This window comes from Dermacentor silvarum, chromosome 1 (genome assembly GCF_013339745.2).
Source record: "Dermacentor silvarum isolate Dsil-2018 chromosome 1, BIME_Dsil_1.4, whole genome shotgun sequence".
Classification (NCBI taxonomy): domain Eukaryota; kingdom Metazoa; phylum Arthropoda; class Arachnida; order Ixodida; family Ixodidae; genus Dermacentor; species Dermacentor silvarum.
The window spans coordinates 238,717,120-238,729,215 of NC_051154.1; the positions used below are offsets into that span (position 1 = coordinate 238,717,120).

Sequence of the window (12,096 nt, forward strand, 5' to 3'; positions counted from 1 at the left end):
TAAGTACAAGTAATTTCCCCTATGTTGTCCTTGGTGTCTTTGTTTGTTGGCTTCTTATGATATGATTATTAAAAATTGGCCCCCTTGGTTCTCTTTCTTCTCGTTCATATATACAGGGTGTTTCATTTTAGCTACACCAAATTTTTAAAATTTCCTGTGGCAGATTGCACAATTATAATGCTTGATCTAAAACCTCAATGAGGCGGCCATTACTTCCATGAGAAAATAAAAAGCCTAATTGAATAATTACAATAATTACGCTACTTAACTTTTTAATTAATTATTTTACGGCACATCTTTCAATTTACGAATTATAGCCGTTGAGCTTGCAAGGCGTATCCACTTGGAACGAATTATTATTATTTAGAGCCATTATTTTTTTTTTGCAGCACAAAGCTAAATGTGTTGGGAAGGCAATGCTAAGAGCAGATTTTTAATTTTCAAATCCAAATGTTTTTATTTACATCCACATCAAAAGTTTTTATTTACATCTACAGTTGCTCTTATTATTGATACTATGAACACATAACTTCAATAGGCTGTAAAATGAGGAATTAATGTTCAATTTAGAATATGTTTGCAGCATTGCTATCCTTATGCACGGTAGTATCCAACTGTATGTTCGTTACAACTTTCGCTTTAGCAGGTCAATTTTAATTGTTTCAGCAAACAATAGAAGGTTATACACATAGTAGTTGCCGGTAAATACTGGCAACTACTATGTGTATGCAAAATATAATTGGATATTTCAAATCAACACAATAAACTGAATGCGCATATGCAGTTTTATCAGATATGATCAAGAAATAACAAAGTTATCTCAAGAAATAGAGAAATCATCTCAATAACCCATGTCCCCCCCTTAATTATATCTTGTCATTAGAAAAATATTCTGTCTTAGGTATTATAAATATAAACTGCAGCATATAACCTCTACGTAACCGTTCGCTACACAGCAGTTACATTAATCATACAACCGTTCTTTACAAATTACGAATGCTTCGCATTAGGTAGACATCAACTACAGTTTAGATTGTCTTTTTTTCTCTTGTCTATTTATAAGGTGGCAGAGGTGGTGGAGGAGCTTGTAAAGTGTGCGAGACGGTACTTCGAGGACAAAAGAAAAACAGTCTTTGAGCTCGTATCGGATATCAACGGCGCCCTGCAGAGAATCGCCGAACACAAGATACGAGACACTATCAAACCTGGAACGCACTCGCTTGAATGAGACATTGTATTATGTTGTCGAATAAAGCAAACGGCACAAGAATAAATGAGTTATCTTTATTGTACGCTGGAGAGGTGTGCATGGTCATGCGCGCAGTGCTCATTTTATTCTCTCTCTCTATACAGCCGAACCCGGATATATCAAATCTGAAGGAGATCACAAAAAAGCTCGATATATCGGTAATTCGACATATAAAATAAAAATTTGATATATAAATTTTCAAGGGGATTTTACAACTGTTCCATATACACAATAATTCGTTATAAGTGGGTTTGATATATCCGGGTTCGACTGTATATATGTAAAATATCATCACCATCATCATCATCAGCCTATATTTATGTCCACTGCAGGACCAAGGCCTCTCCCTGCAATCTACAATTACACCTGTCTTGTGCTAGCCGATTCAAACTTGCACATGCAAATTTCCGAACTTCAACACCCCACCTAGTTTTCTGCCGTTCTCAAGTGCGCTTCCCTTCTCTTGGTATCCATTCTGTAACTCTAATGGTCCACTGGTTATCCATCCTACGCATTACATGGTCTGCCCAGCTCCATTTTTTTTCTCTTAATGTCAATTAGAATATCAGCTATTCCCGTTTGCTCTCTGATCCCCACCACTCTCTTCTTGTCTCCTAACGTTAGGCCTAACATGTTTCGTTCCATCACTCTTTGTGCGGTCTTTAACTCGTTCTCGAGCTTCTCTGTTAACCTCCAAGTTTCTGCCCCATCTGTTAGCACCGGTAGAATGCAATGATTGTACACTTTTCTTCTCAATGACAGTGGTAAGCTCCCAGTCAGGATTTGGCGATGCCTGCCGTATGCACTCCAACCCAATTTTATTCTTCTGGAAATTTCCTTCTCATGATCAGGGTCCCCTGTGGGTAATTGACCTAGATAAAAGTACTCCTTTACAGACTCTAGAGGCTGACTGGTGATCCTGAATTCTTGTTTCCTTGCCAGGCTATTAAACATTACCTTTGCTTTCTGCACATTAATTTTCAACCCCACTCTTACACTTTCTCGGTTAAGGCCCTCAATAATTTGCTGTAATTCGTCCCCATTGTTGCTGAATAGGAAAACGTCATCTGCAAACCGAAGGTTGCTGAGATATTCGCCGTTGATCCTCACTCCTAAGCCTTCCCAGTCAAAGAGCTTGAATACTTCTCCTAAGCATGCAGTGAATAGCATTGGAGAGATTGTGTCTCCTTGCCTGAGCCCTTTCTTGATATGTAACTTTCTACTTTTCTTCTGCAGAATCAATGTAGCTGTGGAATCTTTGTAGATATTTGCCAAGATATACACGTATGCCTCCTGAACTCCTTGATTACGCAATGCCTCCATGACTGCTGGTATCTGTACTAAATCAAATGCCTTTTCATAATCTATGAAAGCCATATAGAGAGGTTTATTGTACTCCGCAGATTTCTCAATTACCTGATTTATGACATGGATGTGATCCATTGTAGAATATCCCTTCCTGAAGCCAGCCTGTTCGCTTGGTTGATTGAAGTCAAGTGTTGCCCTGATTGTATTGGAAATTATCTTGGTGAATATTTTATACAGTACTGAAAGCAAGCTAATGGGCCTTTAATTTTTCAGTTCTCTAACGTCTCCCTTCTTATGGATTAGTATAATGTTGGCATTCTTCCAGTTCTCTGGTACACTTAAAGTTGTGAGGCATTGTGTATAAAGGGCCACAAGGATTTAAGCGTGATATCACCTCCGTCTTTTATTAAATCGACTGTTATTCCACCTTCTCCAGCAGCTTTTCCCAGGGGCATATCTTGCAAAGCCCTTCTAACTTCACTATTTATCGAAGGAGCCTTTATATTCTGTTCCTCTCTACTTTGAATGAAAGTAGCTTGGCTGCTCTGGGTACTGTACAGGTCAGTATAGAATTCTTCAGCTGCTTTTACTATGTCATCAAAATTGCTGATGATATTACCCTGCTTATCTTTCAGTGCATACATCTTGCCTTTTCCTACGCCAAGTTTTTTTCTCACTGATTTCATGCTGCATCCATAATTGACAGCTTCCTCAATCTTTCCTACGTTATAATTTCGAATATCTCTTACTTTCTTCTTGTTGATCAGTTTAGACAGTTCAACAAATTCTATCTGGTCTCTTGAGTTTGACACTTTCATGCTTTGTCGTTTCTTTATTAGGTCCTTTGTTACTTGGGAGAGCTTACCTACTGGTTGCTTTGGTGCCTTACCTCCCACTTCAATTGCTGCTTCCGAGATCAGCCTAGTTACGATTTCATTCATTACCTCTATGTTTCCTTCCATCATCCTGTTGTAAAGCTGCATATTTGTTTGCGAGCACTAGCCTGAATTGGTCTGCTTTTACCCTTACTACGTCTAGGTTGGCCTGTTTCTTTAACATCTCGCCTCTAGTGTTTCTACAATCAATGCCGTAGTTGCCAATTGCTTGCTCACCAACCTGCTTTCTCCCCACTTTTGCATTGAAGTGGGGATATACTGAGTAGATGACAGTATACTGAGTTTGCACCTTTCTCATCGCTAGTTCAACATCTTCATAAAACTGTTGTATTTCTTCATCATCGTGACTGGAGGTTGGGGCGTAGGCCTGTACTACCTTTATTCTATACCTCCTATTCAGCTTTATTACAAAGACTGCTACCCTCTCATTAATGCTGTAGAATTCATCAATGTTGCCTGCTATGTCCCTATGGATTAGAAATCCTACCCCGTATTCTCTCTTATTTGGAAGATCTCTGTAGGAGAGGACGTGCGCGTGTCCGTTGGTCAGCACTGTATAAGCCTCACCAGGTCTTCTAACCCCCCCCCCCCCCCACCTCACTAAGGCCAATAATATCCCAGGCAATGCCTGATAATTCCTCAAACACCCCTGCTAAGCTAGCCTCACTCGAGAGCGTTCACGTGTATATATATATTTTGATGATCAAAAAGCAATTGGTAGTGACACACTGTCTACACTATTGAAATTAATTTTACAGCTCAATAATTTAGAATTTGACGGTTCGCACTACCTTCAAATAAGCGGCACATCAATGGGCACTCGCATTAGACCTAATTATGCTAGCATTTATATGTCTGTTCTGGAGAATGACTTTCTTGGCAAGCGCAAACTAAAACCTCTTTAATATAAGCGGTTTATAGATGACATTTTTCTGATCTGGCCTCATGGTGAAAATGAACTGTTACCGTTTATAGCCGATTTCAATACCGCTCACCTATCCATTTCTTTTTCGCATGAATACTCTTGTTCTACGATTAACTTTCTGGATGTTACAGTTTCCCTATTTAACAACAAACTAACCACTAAACTTTACAGAAAACTAATGGACAGGCATTGTTATCTTCACTTTAAAAGTTCTCACGTAAAACGGAAAACCAGTATACCATATAGTCAGGCGGAAAAGCTTTGCTCGGAACAGTCGGACTTTTATGAAAACTCTGAACAACTTCGTGAAGCTTTAATCCAGCAGGAATACCCACGTCATATTGCGGATGATGCCGTTAAAAGGGCCGATGCGCTGAATCGAAAAGATTTGTTCTACGCAAAAAAGCAATCGTCCATTCAGACACAAAGTACCCTCGTTCTAACCCACTCAGCATCGGTTCCAAATGTCTCGTCAATCCTTAAAAAACATTTCGATATACTAGCACAGAGTGATCACCTTAAAAATATCTTTTTAGAACCCCCACGGGTAGTCTTCAGACAGTCTAGTAATCTGCATGACATCTTAACGTCATCTAAAACGAGGATTCCTGAGGCTGCGGGTTGCCAACCTTGCAAGAAAACACAGTGCAAGGTTTGTGCACACATGACATCATGTACTGCAAAAAGCAATGCCTCCGATTTCCACATGAAAATTAAAGGTAATTTTACGTGTGACACTAACAACTGTATCTATTTACTCGAATGTTCTGTTTGCAAAAACAGTACATTGGACAAGCTGAAACACCATTCTGGTATCACTTTAACAACCATAAGTGCCACGCTGCTATTCTCCCTCATCTTCCACTATCAAAACACGTGTGCATTCCGGGCCACTTATTTCATAAAATCACCGCAACAATCCTGCAATCTGGTTTTCATTCTCACCACGAAAGAGAGCTTCGAGAATCCTATCTAATTCATAAATTTAAAGCGGTTACTTGTGGAATCAATGAAAGTGCTGGTAAACTTTCCTTTTCACCCATTTAGTGTGCTAACACCTTGCAAGTTTCGTGGTCCCTTATTATTTCACATATACCTTTAACCCTATCACTTTCGGTTTCTTTGATGTCAAAAGGTGTGCACCTGCATTTCTAGTTGTCATTCTTTCCTACTTTTCTATTTCTATTATGACATTTGATTGTGCGGCCCAAACGTCAGTAAAGTTGTGATATTGTATTTTTTCTTCTTTTTTACTACGTTCTCCTGTTCTTTGAACTATATATATATATATATATATATATATATATATATATATAATGCATTTTGTAACGGTTATATAACACATATTATATGACATGTTTATGAAGTGATATGCATATTTCTGCAGCATTCATTCGAAATTATCTTGACGTTTATTACTTAACCTTGTCATATAATCTTTCATTTATATTATATTTAATTTTTCACACACTCATAGACTTTGTATAAGGAACGCCTGCCTGCAAACACAAAGAATACCACGTGTGCAAAGAATGCAATAGGTCATAGTTTGTTCAACTCAGAGGTAGTGGAGGTCACAGTGTAGGAGTCCTACGGTCAAGTGAGGGTGTATTGACCGTCTTTGTGGTCAAATACTCTCCTGGCAGCAGCGACCAGTCGCATGCTTTTTGTTAATATGTTTTCATAATGCCACTGTATGTACGCACAACTTTGTACCCCTTTATAGCACCACTGTATATGCCCCTCATTTTTTATGACCTTGACACGAGTCATTAGACATGTTGACATTCATGACACCACTATACCTCTTTAGTGATGCCCGCATGCTTTTTGTGAATATGTTTTCAATAACGCTACTTCATGCAAGCGCAACTTTGTACCCCTTTATAGCCACACTGTATATACCCGTCGTATTTGATGACTTTGACATGAGTCATTGTACGTGTTGACATTCATGACGACACTAAACCTGTGCACGCCTGTGGTCATAGGCTACCCACGTAGCCTATGACTTTTTTAATAATGCCACACTGTGTATGCGCAAGTTTCCATTCACGTGTTTGTTGTATTCCTTTTTTTTACTTTGTATTTTTTATTGTATTTTTTTCACTCTTACGGAGAAAATGTATAAATTGAGCTCTGTGCTTGCAATCGCACTCTTGATGAAGGCTGGACCCCGGCCGAAACATCAGTAAAGTCCTGTTATATGTTTTTCGTATGTGTTTCTCTTTTTTTGATCCATATATATATATATATATATATATATATATTCGTATATGCACAGGCTAACATTCCCTGGGTTAGTTCTAGTAGACAAGCATAAGTAGCCAAGAAATTGGATGGGAAAACGGCACCATGGTAGCTCAATCGGTAAGAGCATCGCACGCTTAATGCGAAGATGTGGGTTCGTATTCCACCTGCGGCCAGTTGTCTTCTCATTCACTTTCATTTCCGTTTATTTATTTTTTCTTTAATACAATTAAGAACTGCAGATAATTTCCCCTATGCTGTCCTTGTTTGTGGGTTTCTTATGATGTGACATAAAATAAAAATGCGCGAGCTGTGGCTGGGCGCCCTTGGGCGCGGCCGGCCGGGACTGGAGCTGTGGCAGTGGACCGCGGGACCGAGGCGTTTTCCCACAATATATATAAGATGTGCAATATATATGAGCGTACGTGAGTGAGCGCGCGCTAGCGCTATACTGGCTGCCGCCCTATGAGCCTTAATGCGGGAGAAGGGGAGGAGAAACAATAGACTATTTGGAAATAACGCAAGCAAGCTTTCGTGCACACATGATATCGTACATCTCGTCTGAAAAAAAGGGAGACTTTAGGCCCTGCACATAACCACGCTTAAAAAAAAAAGTATTAGCAGGTGGATGAAATCAAAAGCAAGTTGTTCACTATTTTAAGCGACCCAGAATACTTGTTTTAGTGTGCTCATTTACCCACTTAAAATCAGTCACATACATGCTTGTTTTTTGGGAAAAGTTGTATTTTGTTGCGTCCCGAATCAGCCGGGCGCATTCTTTGATTGTTTCCCCCGATTCCACCCCCTTCATCAGCGGCCGCCTACTTGGCGACACGGCTCGACAGTGGCAGTGACGTTCGGACAAAGAAGCTCACCTAGAAGCGACCGACCACAACCGCCACCCTTCGTTAGACGCGGGGTTTAGTGCAAAGGCCATTCTCCCGACCCTGGCAAGATGACCGTCGGAGGGCAAGAAACAGGTCACCGACTTTCGTGGAAGGAGTGTCAACCCCCTGTTTCCGGATTGCCTCGTCCTTGCTTCGAAGGTGCAACATTAGAGGCGGAGTTCAGCGAACAAGACAGCCCATCTGATTGGCCGCATCAAGGTCATCTGATTCCCTAGTCGGGTAAACTAGGGAAGACCGATGTTTTATAAGGAGACACCTTGCGTGCAGTGGTGTGTCCTGACCTGTCCTGATATGTGCTCAGACATGTAATGAGCTGAGACTTTCAAAGTGCTCCCCCATGGAGTGGGCTTTCATATTTGGAGCCACTGTAAATAGTGTAAAATAAACCCTTTTTTTTCTCTCGCTCTTACTCCCGGACGTACTCATCCCTTTGGCTGAAGGATCACTGGCCTAAACGCTACCCGAGTCTCAACAACCCGACCCGCAACAACGGATGGCAGCGCTGAGATGAATCCCAACCCTAGGCGCAACAATTTGAAGAGGCTATAGGCTAAAGCATATGGTCATAAATGCTTGACACAACTGTTTCCATAAATTATCCGACATTCTACACATGGTCTTTTTTGGGGCTAAAAAAAAGAAAAGAAGCAAGCCCCCAAAATGTGAAAAAACGTCATGGGCATTCGTGTGCGGGGTTTGCAGCGGTCTCAAGTGTGTTTTCAATTAATGATGTTGCCCACAAAAGAAGTGTACAAGTAATTTTATGTTGCCTCTCATTGCCAGGATACTCCTTATCAATTCTTCACAATGAAGTCGCTGACGTGGCTTCTCAACTTACATGTAAAATTATGAAATCTGGGCAAGCTGCTGTTTGCTTATCCTGAAAGTGCGTGCGCAATGCATTCCTTGTCCTTTCTCATAGCCTGTGTATTGCGCATGCTATTCCAGTATGTCTGGCTTATGCTGGGGCTAGTTAGTCCTTTGGGGCTGCGTTGCACACTTTTTTCTTGAAAGGACATTTCAGAGTGATGTAACTCGGATGTGTAAGTGTGCAGCAACTTCTTTTTTTTCGTTCTTTCTTCAAACCCAATGGCAAAGCTTTTGCTGATGTCCCGAGTGGGACATAAAGATTACATGCTGTTTTGCTGCCTTCACAAGGGAAGGCTTGCATATACATTTTTGTTCTCAACATGTACACGTTCACTGCGGCAGCACTTCTTGAAGTTCCAATTTCTGTGTGTGATGACCCAATGGTGGGTCACTTGTCATATTCCTTTGCTGCATTGTGACCGACCCATGAGTCACCAGGAACCAGTGCTCTCATGGCCTCCAAGATTGCGTTTACTCGCAAGTTTTGCTCTGGCCATCCCATTTGGCGCAGTCCACAGCAAAGAAATGTAATAAGATGCAGCTGGCTGCCCCTAGATGGTGCTGATAGCTGAGGGCTCCGGTGCACGTGAACGCGCCCACAGAAAGCAGACTGTGCGCAATCTCACTGTGCGCATTGCCTCTCTTTTCATGTGTTGAGGAAGATTTTCACAAGATATATACCAAGCAATTTTTCAGTTCTGCCTCGAACATTTTGACATCTCAACCATCTAGTTGCCGAAGGCCTTAATTTTTTTCTGAACTTTTCTATATTATTATGCATTGATTTCGTAGCACTTATGTTTAATAATTCACTTTTCTAAACAAATCATGTGTGGGTTCACACACCAGTGGCGCACCGACGGGGGGGAGGGGTTTGGGTGTTGTAACCCTTTACTGAGGCTGAGTTAACCCCCCCACGTGTCCAGCCTCACCAATCCAACGTGTACTTTCACCGATCTGTTCACATTGGCATTACAATTCAGGAGGTGGTTTGAGATCAAGTTTTCCTGATTAACAGACACTCTATCATTGTCTTGTATTCATGCATTCCCTCTTAAATTACTTTGAGTAAAACGCTGAATAAATAAACATCGTCATCACCCATAGTGTCATTATTAAAATTATTATGCATTGTATTTGCTGTTGGATTCCTCGTGCTAAAGCAAGGAAATTGCATATTATGCAAAGTGCTTGCTCCCCCCCCCCCCCCCCCCCACTGGCAGAGATCCTGGGTGCGCTACTGTCACACACCATTCGTCGTCTCTGAACTTGTACCTTAGCGTAGATGGCAGAGTTTAATTGTTGCCTTTTCTTACTTTCTTGCTTTGTTTCTTTTTTCTTTATTTTATTGCACTTTTCATTGTGGTGATTCAGCAATTTATATGGCCATTGCCACGGTGTACGCCCACTCTGTATTGCAATGATCTTCGTGTAATATTTACTAGTATCTTACTATGAGTTTTTTTTCCTGTTCTTAGTTTTAATATCAACTGTGCTTTTTGTATTGACAGTATTGATTTTGCACGCTGTTCCGTTGTGCGAATAAAGCTTTTGTTAAAGTGATGCTTTTTTTGCCTTCTTGCATAATGCTTGTTTTACGTTGATATAACCATAGTTTTCACCTTACCCAAAGCCTGCCTGAAGGCCTGTAAGCTATTCATAAATAAATATATTTTCTCAGAATAAATAGAATAAACATGCTGTAAGCAAACACGCAGATTTTGGTGTTGGGTATAATTAACATTTTAATCATACTGTTAATAATTATGATAATGCCTGCTTAGGTGGCAACTATAATATACTGATAAACGAATAAATAATTCCATAATTGATCACTTCATGCTTCGATGTGTGATGTTTTATGGCGCAAGGGCCAGGTATGGCCAAAGAGTGCCATGACAAATGGTAATGTTATCGATGAGCTGTTAATGACGTAGACAATGAATTCTTCATGGGAGATGTGACATGGCTGTAAAAGGACCTGAAAACTGTCACTGTAAAACGGGGTAAAACATATAGGTACTAAAATAATGACACTGAAAATTGAATAGTTAGTGATGTGGGCTATGGCAATTGGGTTTTGTTAAAAACGCATGATGTAACAAATATAACAGTGACACTAGCGCTTGAAGAAAGCCCTTGAATACAAGGGCTATTAATCACATGCTAAAAATTACCTTGCCAAATGATTTTCAGGGAGTCAGTTTCACTTAAGAACTGTTTTCAGGTTAAAAAAGCGGTTCATTGCTAAGAAAACATGCCGGGTGAACAGGTATGTTTTCACGATATGCAGAAGGGAAATACCTTTTCCTCTCTGCTTCTATTGCAGGGCATTGAATAAGAACATGGACAACTGTCATAATATTGCCGCACTTGCTACAAGTCGGAGGATCACTCCCCCACGCGCAATTTTTCACTTCATCCAGCCTTGAAACTGCGGCATGCAGCAGGCAATGGCACGCAAATGCACGAAACAGATTTTCTTTAATCCACAATGAAGCTTAAAGCTTGCTGCACCTCAGCTGAATCATTCATTGTGTGTTTGCACTTTGAGTGACACTTCACCTTGAATATTTGCCTTTTAACTGGCACACTTATTCCTGTGAGTCAGGTTTGTTCATTCGTTATTCGTTATCAAAGTCAACACTAGATACGCAGTTCAATAGAGCAATGAAAGGGGCTAGTTGGTGACTGTTCATACTTTCAACCCGTCTCATGACAGACCCTTGCACCGATTTACTCCTTCTACATACCCACATGAATGTACAGGGAGTATATGTGTGCCCCCCCCCCCCCCCCAAAAAAAATTACCGCAATTGAGAATAACCAGCACGCGCTTTGCCCTCGTGCACCTTCAGCCATCATTTCCTAATCAGTAACAGATCATATATCGCAAAATCGTGTTTTTGTTGCCTCATCCAAGCTGCAGCAACAGTACTGGAGCGCGCAAAAGCCTCCTCGAAGCATGAAAGGCCCTGGGATGCGAGCGCCACGGTGCGGAGAAGGAGCCGGCCACGTGTATGAAGGGGGTTTAGAAACGGCCAGAGCAAAAGCTGCCAGCGCACGCAAATCTCGGAGGCCATGATGCTCCTTTCAAACTTAAAGGTGCAGAGAGATGGTGCTACGATGCATCACATAATAGGGAGCCTACATACAATGCTGTTTTAGGGTGGTGACAACACTAAAATTGTGACCGCTATTTACCACCAAATTTGGTGGGTATAGCCATTTTGGTCCCCAGTCTCGCTAGAAGTCGCAGCCCATTCCTGCTTTTTTTTGTCATGCTCTGATGATGTACCCATGTTGGCACGCGATCTACTAAATTTCTTTAATTTAGTTTTGCACTAATGCGCACACGAAACCTGCACACATCTTTAATATACTAGTCACCTCTCCCTTTCATTTTAGCACATCAAACTTATTTTTGTATTGCATGTCGTACGACACATATAAAGCAACAAGTTCTTCTTCTTTCTGGGGTTTTACGCGCCAAAACCAGTTCTGATTATGAGGCTTATAAGGCACAATGGCGTGCTCGTGGTAGTATTGTCTCACGCCAAGAATGTGAACTGTATTAAGCATTGTCGTTGCCATCCACTTGTAAGGGTGGTTTTCGAAGTGTGCTGTAATAAAGACTGTGCTTACTAACCTGTTTAACTAAAACTTAGACGTGCCGTGTACTGCACTCAG

At 41.0% G+C, this 12,096-nt stretch overlaps 1 protein-coding gene across 1 annotated transcript in view; it reads right to left on the reverse strand.

Moving 5' to 3' along the window:
• The window catches only part of LOC119436978 (queuine tRNA-ribosyltransferase catalytic subunit 1-like), a 38,055-nt gene that overhangs the window by 24,528 nt on the left and 1,431 nt on the right, over positions 1 to 12,096 (reverse strand). The gene's annotated exons all lie outside the window — the stretch shown is intronic.